This window comes from Equus caballus, chromosome 8 (assembly GCF_041296265.1).
Source record: "Equus caballus isolate H_3958 breed thoroughbred chromosome 8, TB-T2T, whole genome shotgun sequence".
Lineage (NCBI taxonomy): Eukaryota > Metazoa > Chordata > Mammalia > Perissodactyla > Equidae > Equus > Equus caballus.
Window position 1 is genome coordinate 52,228,732 of NC_091691.1, and position 12,119 is coordinate 52,240,850.

Genomic DNA, 12,119 nt, shown 5'->3' on the forward strand with positions numbered 1-12,119 from the left:
TTTTACTTATTTGTTTGGCTTGGCATTTACACGACGACTTTAAATATGCTACGTGTCTTTCCTTTCTTGGAAAACTGTTTCGTTCATCAAGATTCACTTCATTTGTTTTCCATTAGCACCTCCTACGTGTATTTATGAGAGAACCCATCACACTTGTTATAATCCCGTTCCAATGCTTTTGAATGAAAGGGGAGGAAAATTAGTGATCAGGTAGATCTTTATTTATTACTCTACTTACATGTTGGATTCAATGATTCTATATGGCAAATTCTATTACACAAGGTGTTATCAGAGCAAATTTTCTTTATTTCAAAGAGATTCTTACCCTTGGTGGCCCAACTTCCTTCAGTACAAATCCTGACCAGCCAATTACAGGCCGCGTGACCTCAGCTGATTCAACTGTCTTATCCTGTTTCCTTATCTATTGAGTTAGAGTGATGACATCGATGATCTCACAGTGTGATGACATGAATGAAGAAGTTACTATAGTGTAAGGTGACACACTGTGGCACTTATATATGACACACAGGAAGTGGGCTCTTTTCCTTTTCCTCTCCTTCCCATCGTATTAATTGATACAACGAAATTCAAATATTACGAAAACCATCCTGAAAACTCCCTGAGGGGATTTTCCCTGAGAGGGGAAATTATATCCTTTTCAGATGTTTGGGTTTCTGCAGCATGAAGAGCCCTGCAGGAATGTTACATGTGTAAGTTCACATTTTAGGATGCCTTTCCCTTGTGTTTAATATTAAAACTTCATCTTATCGCTCTGGTCTCAACTTACAAGTCCTCCCTTTAGAGAGGCCTTCCTTGCCCACCCCACTTCGAGCAGTCCCACACTCTCCCACCTCAGCCCTGTAGCCGCCCACTGATAGGAGGAGATGCACAGAGAAAACAAAACTGGCCACGAAGGTGTTGTATCTTTTATAAGTGAAAGCACTTCCCGAGGGCGGGCCGTTGTGGCTTGCCCATTCGCTCTTCAGCTAAATCCTTACCAGTTTTGCTCCACTCTACCCCATCCCAGCCTCCCACTGCTGCTGTCTCCAGATGGCCCGCATTGGGGTTCAGCAGCCTTCCCTTCCCCCATGACCGCAGCCCTATGGAGTCTTTTCAACGTCCTCCCCTTAAATCACACAACAGGACTGGCTCCGAGCCCTGCTGTCCTGAACCTTGGAAAAGAAAAACCTGCCACGAATTTCTAATGTCTTGCAGGATGGATCCCTATCAGTGGTTTAAAACTATTTCATACTCTATCACCCTTCAGTTCAGAAAAGACAAAACAAAAACAATATTACATATTTCAGAATGTAAGTTCGGAAGGAAGACCATGATTTAAAAGTGTGTTACCAGGGAAGTTGCTTAATCTGTTTAAACATCAGTTTTTTCCTATGTAAAATGAGGATTAGAACACCTTCCTTATAGGGTTATTGGGAGGATGAAATGAAGTAAAGATGAGACATACTCAGCATGTTACCTGACCCATAGTAAGTGCTCAATAAATAGGATACAGTAACAACACCAACATCAATAATCCCATGAGGGAAATCCCTTCGCTGTGTCTTAGCAACTACTAAGCCAGGTGCACCGTGGTCCTGTGCAAAAGGCCTGCAAGACTCTGAGGATATAGTTCTTACGAAGGGCATCAGATGATGCATCCCATCTCCATGGCAACCGGATGTCTCAATTCTCTGGCGTAGTGCCAGGTAGGCGGTAGGTGATGAAACAGACAATCTCAGACTACAACTTTGTTCAGTACATTGACTGGCGGTGTTTGTGTTATAGACACGCAAAATTCTGATTTCATGTGACTTTTTACATTCATAGTTTCAGTCATAAAAGTACTTCTGAAACATTGACCATCTCAAACACATTTTTATTTTTTGTTATGCCCAGATGTTTTTAAAAAAAAGCTTTTTTGCTAAATATCTCTCAAGATCTGTCATTTTAGTCCATTTTTCTGTGACTAATGTAAGAGGGATTTGGTTAGGAAGTATGTTGTCAAAAAACTTGGAGCTTAAGTGAAATGCTGGTAGCACTTTATTTTATAAGTGGTATTGGATATACAATAACCAGAGGCAGCCCTGGTGGCCTAGTGGTTAAAGGTCGGCACTCTCACTGCTTCACCAGCCCATGTTTGGTTCCTGGGTACCGAACCACACCACCACGTGCCATGCTGTGGTGGCAGCTCACATAGAAGAACTAGAAGGATTTACAACTAGGATATACAACCATGCACTGGGGCTTTGGGGAGGGGAAAAAAAAGAGGAAGATTGGCAACAGATGTTAGTTCAGGGTGAATCTTTCCCTGCAAATAAAATAAAATAAAATGAAATAACCAAAACCTTTCTCAGGAAAAAGGGTCAGCATTCTGGAGAAAGGTGTAAAAAAACAATGCTGGTTGAAAGGGTCCAGTGCCTGGGACACTTAGGAAGTATGAACTTATAAATGAAAGGAATATCTGGATGAGTCAAAAATTCTTAGAATTCCAGGTCTACAAGAGAGTAGGCCTGTGACGTAGGGCAATGTACTTAACTATTCTATGCTGCTGCTTTTTTTTTTTTTTGAGGAAGATTAGCCCTGAGCTAACATCTTCTGCCAATCCTCCTCTTTTTGCTAAGGAAGACTGGCCCTGAGCTAACATCCGTGCCCATCTTCCTCCACTTTATATGTGGGACGTCTACCACAGCATGGCTTGCCAAGCGGTACCATATCTGCACCCGGGATCCAAACCGGCAAACCCCGGGCTGCTGAAGTGGAACGTGCGCTCTTAACTGCTGCGCCACCAGGCCAGCCCGTATGCTTCATTTAATAACAATCCGTAGAATGGGACAATAAGTGTAAGACGGTTGTTACAGTGAACAGTAAAGAGGTAGCCCTTTGTAAATTGCAAAGTGCTCTGCAGGCGTTATACCAGCAGCAGCAACAGCAGTAACAGTCACAGATGTTACTTTTTTGGGAGCCAGCTGAGAAATTTTTCCAGACCACAATTCTTCCTGGAGCAGCATTAATCAAGCTGGCTTTTGGTTGAATTGAGTCAGGGTTCTGGCCATTCCACAAAATATTTTATAAAATCTGCATAGAATTGCAAATTTAGGCTAAATGGGAGGAGGAAATGCTGTAAAAAATTAATTGGGCCAAAGGGGATGGTCTCTAATCATCAAATTGCACACTTCCCCTCCAAACTGCCCTCAAAATACTCATGATCCTTGATATAAAAATAACATGGTGACAAATAGCTGCATTAAAAAGGAACAATTCTTTCAACGTAGTTTAGGGTGAAGCGAAGTAGATTTTAAAAGGGATTGGAGTCAAACATAACTTGGAGAAGAGACAGAAAATCTTTTAAAATTATGTGTAAGTAGAGTTGATAATTTTGGTGATTTCTGAGTAAACGAGTAGAAAAGTTGGGACTGGAAGGTCTAATGTTACCATATAAGCGCCAGTGGGGGTCTCTGTTTTCTTGAATACAAGCTTGCTGCTGCAGAGAAAGAGTTCAGATGCACCAAATAAATAGGCTCCAGTAGGATCCTGCTGGAATTTGGAACAGGGAGGAAAGCGAGGCCACAAGCAGATAATCTCTGGGAGCTGCTGGAGGATTGGCCTTGGAAACATCTAGGTGAGGAGAGAAAAACTCCAAGTGGCGTTTGGCGGGTGGGAGGGAGGAGGCTGGAGTGGAGATAGCGAGTCTGGCGGGAGGAAAGGGAGGCGATGGATAACGGAAGGTCAAGAAAACATTTTCATCGCTTTGTCTGAGGCAGAAGCCGTGCTCAGCACAACTGCAAAGTAGGTAAACTTTCTTGAGTCTCTCTCTCCATAGGCGATCAGAGATCTGCTGCCATCCTGCCCTTCCCCACTCAGCCAATTCCAAATTTACTGGATTTCTTCTATTCCCTTAGGTACTTGCTCTTTAATAGGTAAAAATCTAGCTAGTCTGATAAAGGAATGCACTGGGGGGCCGGGGGAGATGGCGTTTTCAAAAGAATTCTTGCAAAACTTTCTTCCCTCAAGAGTAACAAATAGGTATTTTAAAAAGGGATCCCTGTAAAGTCTGCCTTAATTCTAAGGAGTGTCTAGAATCAGGAACTTCTGACACTGCTAATCGACTGATAGTGGCAGCAAACACCTTTCTGTGGCTCTCAAATCATAATTAAGCCTGGAAAGAAAAGAAATACATTTTATACTTTATTATAGGCATGGAATTGTGCTAAGTACGTTTTACACAAGATTATCATTTTACAGATTTGGAGATGGAGGTAAAGTTCAGAGAGGCTGGCAGCCTGCCCATTGGCTGAGGGCATCTTCCAAAGGTGCTGCCAGAAAATCTTCCATCCAACATGTTCTTCAGCAAACCCTTCTATAGAAAGATGTACAGTAAGCACTTTAGGCCTTGGGGACCATGCAGTCTCTGTTCCAACCACTCAACCCTGCCATCGTGGCAAAGCCAGAGACAATATGTAAACAAACAGGCATGGCTGCTGGGGATGGTGAGCCAGATGTGGCCAAGGGCCATAGTTTGCCAAACTCTGCTCTAGAACTTGGCCACTCCCCATCAAGAGGTGGAGTCTATTCCCTTCCCCTTGAATCTGGGGAGGTGCATGATTTACCTGTGACCAAGAGAGTGTGAAGGAAGTCACCCTGCATGATCTGAAAAGGTGATGCAAATTCTGCCTTATTCCCTGGGACAGGCATCTGCCTGGAGCCCTGAGATACCACATAAGCCGTCCAATTGTCCTAAGGACGCCATGCTGTAAGGAAGCCCACGTTGGCCATGTGGAAAGACCACACAGAGAAGCCTTGAGACTACAGGAAGATGGAGAGATGCTCCACCAGCTCCCAGTTGTTCCAGCCCTCCCTCAGACTGCAAACTTGAAAGAGGCCCTGAGCCAGAACTACCCCGCTGAAGCTCTTCCCAAATTCTTGCCCCGTGGACACTAAGAAATTATGATGTTGTTCTAAGGCACTAAGTTTTCGGGTGATTTGTCACATAGAAATAAACAGAACATTGCCCCAAAACTAGTGAGTGGCAGATAAGGGACTCAGATCTAGGTTGGCGTGACCCAAACCATGTGTTCTATTACGTGATTGCTTCCAGCAGCCTTTTTTCCTTTTTTTTTTAATGTACTAAAATATTATGTAACATAAAATTTACCATGTTAACCATTTTTAAGGTACAGTTCAATAAGTACATTAACATTGTTGTATAATCAGTCTCCAGAACTCTTCTCATATTGCAAAACTGAAACTCTGTACCCAAAACAGCAACTCCCCATTCTCCCTCCAGTCAGCCCCTGGTGACTACCATTCTGCTTTCTGTCTCCATGAACTTGAACTCTCTAGGTCCCTCATATAAGTGGAATCATACAGTGTTTGTCTTTTTTTGTGACTGGCTTATTTCACTTTATATATATTATATATATACTTTAAGCCTATATTGGTTAGTGCGATTGACCAGTGAAAGAAAAGATTTGTCAAGGAAAAATGTCAGCGACCCCAGGTCCTGTCAGTCAGAGAGGCAGCATGTCCCAGGAAGGACCCTGCAACAGCACTTACTGGAACAAGGACAATTCAGTGCCCTGCCTCTGAAGGGCTTCGGAGGAGGAAGAACCTACGAATCAAGAATCAGATAAGGCTGTTCGGTTTGTTTCGTCTTGTGCTGTTTGACTTCCCTCTCAGAGCCATGCCTCGGGAATGAAATCATTTCTATCGCACAGCCCTTCCAGATAGCATCGAACACAATCACTCACTGTCTGTTCCTTTATTTCCTCTGCGTCCAGGATGTGTACTGACTTGGTGAGATTTCTGTGACTAGCTGCGAATTATGCATCAAGCAGAAAACCTTCCGCAGGCAATCGGCTCTCTGGAGGGTGGGCCTTCAATGCTGCTACTTGCCTACGAAGACCAAGACAGCCTTCGGGGGGCTTCTTTGACTTTCTCTGCCTTCTCCTTTCCTGAACCTAAGGCACCTACCAGAAAGCAGTTCTGGGCCGAGGTGCCCACTTTTAAAGTCAACAGCTCGGCCTTCCTCTCCCCACACTCCCCCGAGTTGTGCCTTGTCCGCCTGTGACACAGAAAGGATGGAAGGGATCTTTGTGAATCTCCTAGGGTTCTAGCTCACTGTTATGGACTGAATCGTATCCCTCCAATAATTCATATATTAAAGTCCTAACTCTCAGTACCTCAGAATGTAACCGAATTTGGAGAAAGGGTGTTTCGGGAGGTGATTAGATTAAACTGAGGTCATTAGAGCAGGCCCAAATCCAATGACTGGAGTCCTTATAAGAAGAGAGAGGCACCAGGGGCACACGTCATAGAGGAAGGACAATGTGAGAATGCAGGGAGAGGACGGCTGTCTGTAAGCCAAGGAGAGAGGCCTCAGGAGAAACAAGCTGCCCACAGCTTGACCTTGGACTTCCAGCCTCCAGAACCATGGGAAAATACATTTCTGTAGCTTAAGTCCCCCAGCCCATGGTACTTTGTTAAGGCAGGCTGAGCAAACGAACGCACTCACTAACAGAACATTCACAGCCTTGAGGTCGGGCCTTCAGCCCAGAAAAGTTCTGAAGGTAATAATCAAAAGGCAAGAAATTCAAAAGGCAAGAAAGCTTCCAATACAGTTCCTTTTTCTCTGGCAGGTTTGGAAGGTGGTGCTGGTGGCTGAGTGTAGGGTGAGTGCTGACCTTCAGCAAGCCCAGTGCAGGTACTGGAGGCTCCTGGTTCAGAAGGAGAGGGAAAGATTCTGGAAAGTCTAGCAAGTATGGGGAGACTTAGCAGGTGCTTCCGGCATGGCCTAGGAGGACCACTTCACTCATTCTGTCCTCCTCTCCTGAGCACGACAGGCCTTCCATCTCCCACTCCTCTTGCACTCTTTGGCCTGTCCCACCACCCCTCCTGCAAGACTGCTTTACTACCAGGAAAGCCAGGAGAAGGGATTGCATCCTGCACATTCTGCCACTGGCCTGGTTTCTCTTTTGTGGGAAGGGTGATATGGGATAGGAGGGACACCTGCTGTTGCAGCAGGTGGTAGGATGGGTGGGGCAGCAGACAGAATAATGGCCCCTAAATCCCAAAACTTTGAAATCTGTGAACATGTTACCATATGTGGCAGAAGGGACTTTGTGGATGTGATTAGATTTAAGGATCTTGAAACGCTTGCTTATCCTGGATTATCTAGGTGGGCTCAAAGTAATCACGAGGGTCCTTATAAGAGGGAGGCAGGAGGGTCAGAGTCGGAGAAGAAGATGTGATGGGGGAAGTGAAGATGAAAGAGAGAGGTTTGAAGATGCTACGTGGCTCCTGGCTTTGAGGATGGAGGAAGGGGCCACAAGGGAAGAAATACAGGCACCCTCCAGAAGCTGGGAAAGGCAAGGAAATGGGTCCTCCCCTAGAGCCTCCATAATGGAGCATGGCCCTGCCAACCTATTTTAGGCTTCTGACCTCCAAGAAAGTAAGATGATGCTGTTGTTTCAAGCCACTAAGAGCGTGGTGATTTGTTACGGCAGTGATAGGAAACCAACACAGGTGGTAAAGATGGAAGTTCTTGAGAACAGCTGCTACTACATTTAAATAGGCAGTGATAAGTGCCCAGAAACGAAATAACAGACAAAGCTGAGGCTTCCATCCCTTAAAATAGCAGTTCTCAAAGGGTGGTCTCCCAACCAGCAATGTCAGCAGCACCTGAAACTTTTGAGTCAAATTCTCGGGCCCCACTCCAGACCCACAGATTCAGAAACTCTGGGGATGGGGCCCTGCAATCTGTGTTTTAACAAGTCCTTCAGGCATTCTGATGCAACGTTCACCTTAAAAATAAATGACCTGGGCTGGTTCTTCACAAATGAAGGGTACCTGTAGACCCTCGGACGTCTGAGTGTTGCTACTGAATCTACAGTTAAACTAGTTATTTCATGATTTATGCTTCACTTGGAATCTGGGAATGATAGGCACAGTTATCTTCCCAAGAGGAGCTCTGCCGGGGGAATGTGGGAGGAGGGGGAGCCCAGAATTCAGTCTGTGTGTCCACAAGTCCCCACTCCCTTCACACAGCCTATGCCTGGCATAGAAAGACCTGGAATAAGGCCAGATCACGGTTACAGAGCCCTACAACTGTCACATATATTTGTCCCAGCTTGGGGTGGCAGAAGGAGTAAGTATGTCCTCTCATATTTTCCCCCAATTCCTTACCTGCTGGAGGCAACCTGATACTGGAAAGATACTCACTTTTGAAAACAAGAGTGGGGTCATCCCTTCCAGCCAGAGCTTAGTTTTGGAATCACACAGACATTGATTTTAGTCCCAGATGTGCCTCCTATTAGCTGGGTGATCTTGGGTGTTTCCTCTCTCTAAGTCTCAGTGTCCTCACCTGTAAAATGGGCACGCTAAAAGTACTTCGGAGGTAGAGTTGTTGAGAGGTTAAGTGAAATAATATATGTAAAGGTCCTAGTGCAGGACTTAAAACAAAGTAAATGCTTAATACTATTGTGATTAATTGTAGTTAATGTTATTAATTGCAATTAATAGTTATTATTTATACCAGCCCTGATATGAATCGCCTATTTCCAGGCTTCACATATATAAGGCATCCAATTCACAAGTTCACCTATAAAAGGGATTCAGTTCATTTTAAGTTCTGCTAATAACATTTCGCCTTGAGATTTTTCCAGGCTCTATGGAAAGGAAAAGTCCCCTATAAAGTGAGGGCGTTTCTCATCGCCTCCTAGCTGATGGAACTTTTCGCAGTAGCCTGGGTCTCCAGCCTGAGGATGTGGCTGGACCTCAGCCTGGATGTTCCCAGCTCTCCCTCAGTGCCTGCTTTCCTCTGACTGGCCAGTCGGATCTGGTATTTTTCCACCCTCCTCCTGGGGCAGCTTCCATATCACTCAGACAGCTGCCGCCACATCCCGCAGCTTCAGAAGCGGACGTAAGGCGCATTGAGGACCTTTCTGGGTGAGTGACAGTGTTTGAGATGAGATTAATAAAATGTCAGTGCTTAGGGGAAACCAGACTTTCCCCCAGTCACCTCTGCTCCACCTTTCTCACGACACATAAAATGAGCCTGACCCATGTTAGTCCGTGTGATCTGGTCGTGTCAGCCTCTTCTGTGAAACAGTGGGTGTTGGTGACCTCAGTGTGAACTGCCCCTTTGTGAGAGTGAGTTTGAGACATCCTGTCGCTGAGTGAGACTGTATGCGACTGGCCACTTTGTCCTTGACTGTGCCACCGAGCACGTGCAGGGTTCTGTGTGTGTCACTCCGGGTGTCGGTCCCCTGATGGCAGATGAGGTATTATTCCAGCTCACCCGTGGATGCTGCAGGGTTTTTCCTCAGCTGCCACATGACGACCAAGTGAAAGCATTCCAGGAAACCAGAAGGGCTGGCTGAGCTCTGGAATTTTAAAGGAAACAGCTTGCCACAGCTGCTGGCTCATTTCTGCCGTGTCATTTTCTCTGAGCTGTAGGGATGTCGTAGAGTGCTCGCTTAACCCCCGAATCCACAGACTTTAAGATTTACCTTTCTTAGAAGAGAAAAGCCTATTTACTTTTCCTCCACAGAAAGTTTAGTTTAAGATTCAAGACAACCCCAAAAGTCATGATAAAGACTATTTACAAGAACAGGGGAAATTTACAGATGAAGAATACCTTGCCTCTTTTTAATTCAAACTTGTTCTGTGTATTCTGTATAACTAACAAGAAGGTTTGGTCATAATGTTACATATGACTTAGGCCATATGCACCCAAGGGTAGCTGTAATGGGCTGAATGTTTGTGTCCCCAAAATTCACATGTTGCAGTCTTAACCCCGAATGTGATGGCATTTGGAGATGGGGCCTTTGGAAGGTGATCATGTTTAGATAAAGTCATGAGAATGGGGTGCTCATGACAGGATTAGTGCTCTTATAAGAAGGGACACCAGATCTTTCTCTATGTCTCTCCCCACCTCACCCGCATGTGGAAAGGCCATGTGAGGACACAGGGAGGAGGCTGTCTGCAAGCCAGGAGAGAACTCTCACTGGACATCAAACCTCCTGGCACTTTCATATTGGACTTTCCAGCCTCCAGAACTGTGAGAAATAAAGGTCTGTTGTCTAAGCCACCCAGGCTTTGAAATTTTGTTACAGCAGCCCGAGAAGACCAAGACAGTGTCTCAAGAGCAAAATAATCTAAACTCCAAGAAACAGACCCTCACTGTCCTAAAAGACAAAAGAGTGGTCTCCCACAGAAGCTCCCAGAAGCAAAGTCTACTTAGCACACGTAGAATATGCAAAAGGGAAGAACCAAAGTGATGAGCGCTTGCTCTGCCCAGTGCCTACCTCACAGAGCCTCTCCCTCCACCTTGGTGGGTTCATGGCAGGGATTTCTACCGGCCCACTTCCCAAAGGAGATGGTTCTTCATTCATCTCTCCCAAGCAGGCTTCATCTCCCCGTTCAGGGAAATCTAGCTCTAGACACTCTATGCCTAATGATTTTGTGATGGCCAAATTCTACAACTATTGTATTCAGAACATTATATAAGAAGGGACCCCATTTCACCTATTAGCTTTGGTGACTAAGACCTGTGTGCAGTTGTGTTGGTATTTTCTGTCTCTACCCTGTCAGGTTGTGTGTGTGTGTGTCTGGGGCACGGATGGGTCTTGGTGGTGGGGAGATGTCATCTTCAGGTCATGCATGTCGCCATGGAGCTGCTCTGCAAGTGTAAAGCTCCTCAAGGTGGCGCCACTCAGAGTCCCAAACAGAAAACAATCGTAGGCTGAATTAGCGAATTATTGTCAGGAGATTAGATTTGGGGGCAACTTGAAGCATTCATAACAGAAAATAGTTTGCTTTAAGGCAATTAAACCAAAACCATAAATTCTAATTCTGAAGGACAGGAAGTAGATTAGTGGTTGCCTAGGTTTGGAGGTAGAGAGTGGAGAGTGACCAACCAGGTGGATGAAAATGTTTCATACTTAGACTGTGGGTGATGGTTGCCCAACTCTGTGAATATAGCAGAAAATAGCGAGTTATATACTTAAATGGGGGAATTTTACAGCATGTGACTTCCATCTGAATAAAGCTGTTAACAAATTTAATTCTAAAAGAATTACATCCTCTCATAATATGACTGTCCTAATATATAATATATTATAATATAATACGATAATATCTCTAATATTTTATTAGTGTTAGTAACTTGTTACTAACAAATTGTTGTTTCTGGTGTGTGATTACTCACACTTTACATTAGATGTGCTCTTGAGAAGAACAGATTGGAGAAATGATGAGGCTTCAGAGCTCAGGGAAGACGTGCAACAGGCCCCAAGCACACAAATGCGGGGAGTGGATTTGTTCAGTCCAAAGATTCTGTAAGGCTTCCTTTATATTTCTCTCCCCAGTCCAGACCCGTGGGGTAGAAGGGACCGCTACAGCATGTGTGGTTCCTCATACCCTATCTCTACAGTCATTCCCCTACACTCCACAGCCCTAAGCATTACCCAGCTGATTCTCCAACAGAATCGGAATCATGAAGAACAGCAATCAGAATCAAGAAGGGGAAGACAGGCGGGAGGGGCTCGTTTCTGTAACTTGAGAAAGCATAGTTTGTCTTGCAACAGAAAATTTTGTTGAGGGGCGCCCTTTTTCCCTCTCTCACTCTGCAACGTTCTTAAAGAATAATTACAAAATGAACATCTTGTAACCACTATCCAGGCCAAGAGAGAGAATGCTGTCAGCACCTCAGAAGCCCCCAGTTCATACCTCCTCCACATCTTCTCCCCATTATAAACCCCTCGGTGCCCCAGAAATAGCCAGTTTTTCATACTTCCTGGTAATTTTTAAATAGTTTCTTATTTCTTGCAGATCTTCTAAAGCTTATCTTTTATTTCTTTACACATAGCACATATATTTGTATTATAACAATTCTAATAATCTAGCATCTTAATCCTGCTGAGTCTGTTCTCTTCTCACTCATGGTGCCTTGTTTCCTTGTGTGCTTGGTTGTTTATGACAGTGAGCAGATCACTTTCCTTGGAAAATTATTTTGGAAAGTTATTTGTGGCCTAGAAAAATATTCCTTTTTCTGTAGAGGATTATCATTTGAAATATTCGTGGCTTGAGGTCTTTTGAACCACTCAGTTGATGTGAATTTG

At 44.6% G+C, this 12,119-nt stretch overlaps 1 protein-coding gene and 1 long non-coding RNA gene across 26 annotated transcripts in view; one reads left to right on the forward strand and one right to left on the reverse strand.

Moving 5' to 3' along the window:
* Positions 1–12,119, reverse strand: part of DLGAP1 (DLG associated protein 1) — an 843,036-nt gene that overhangs the window by 93,704 nt on the left and 737,213 nt on the right. The window lies entirely within an intron of this gene.
* LOC111774716 (uncharacterized) overlaps positions 8,840–12,119 on the forward strand; it is a 59,372-nt gene continuing 56,092 nt past the window's right edge. The window contains exon 1 of the long non-coding RNA XR_011420970.1: positions 8,840–8,943. This is a non-coding gene — a long non-coding RNA (uncharacterized lncRNA). The remainder of the gene's footprint in view (positions 8,944–12,119) is intronic.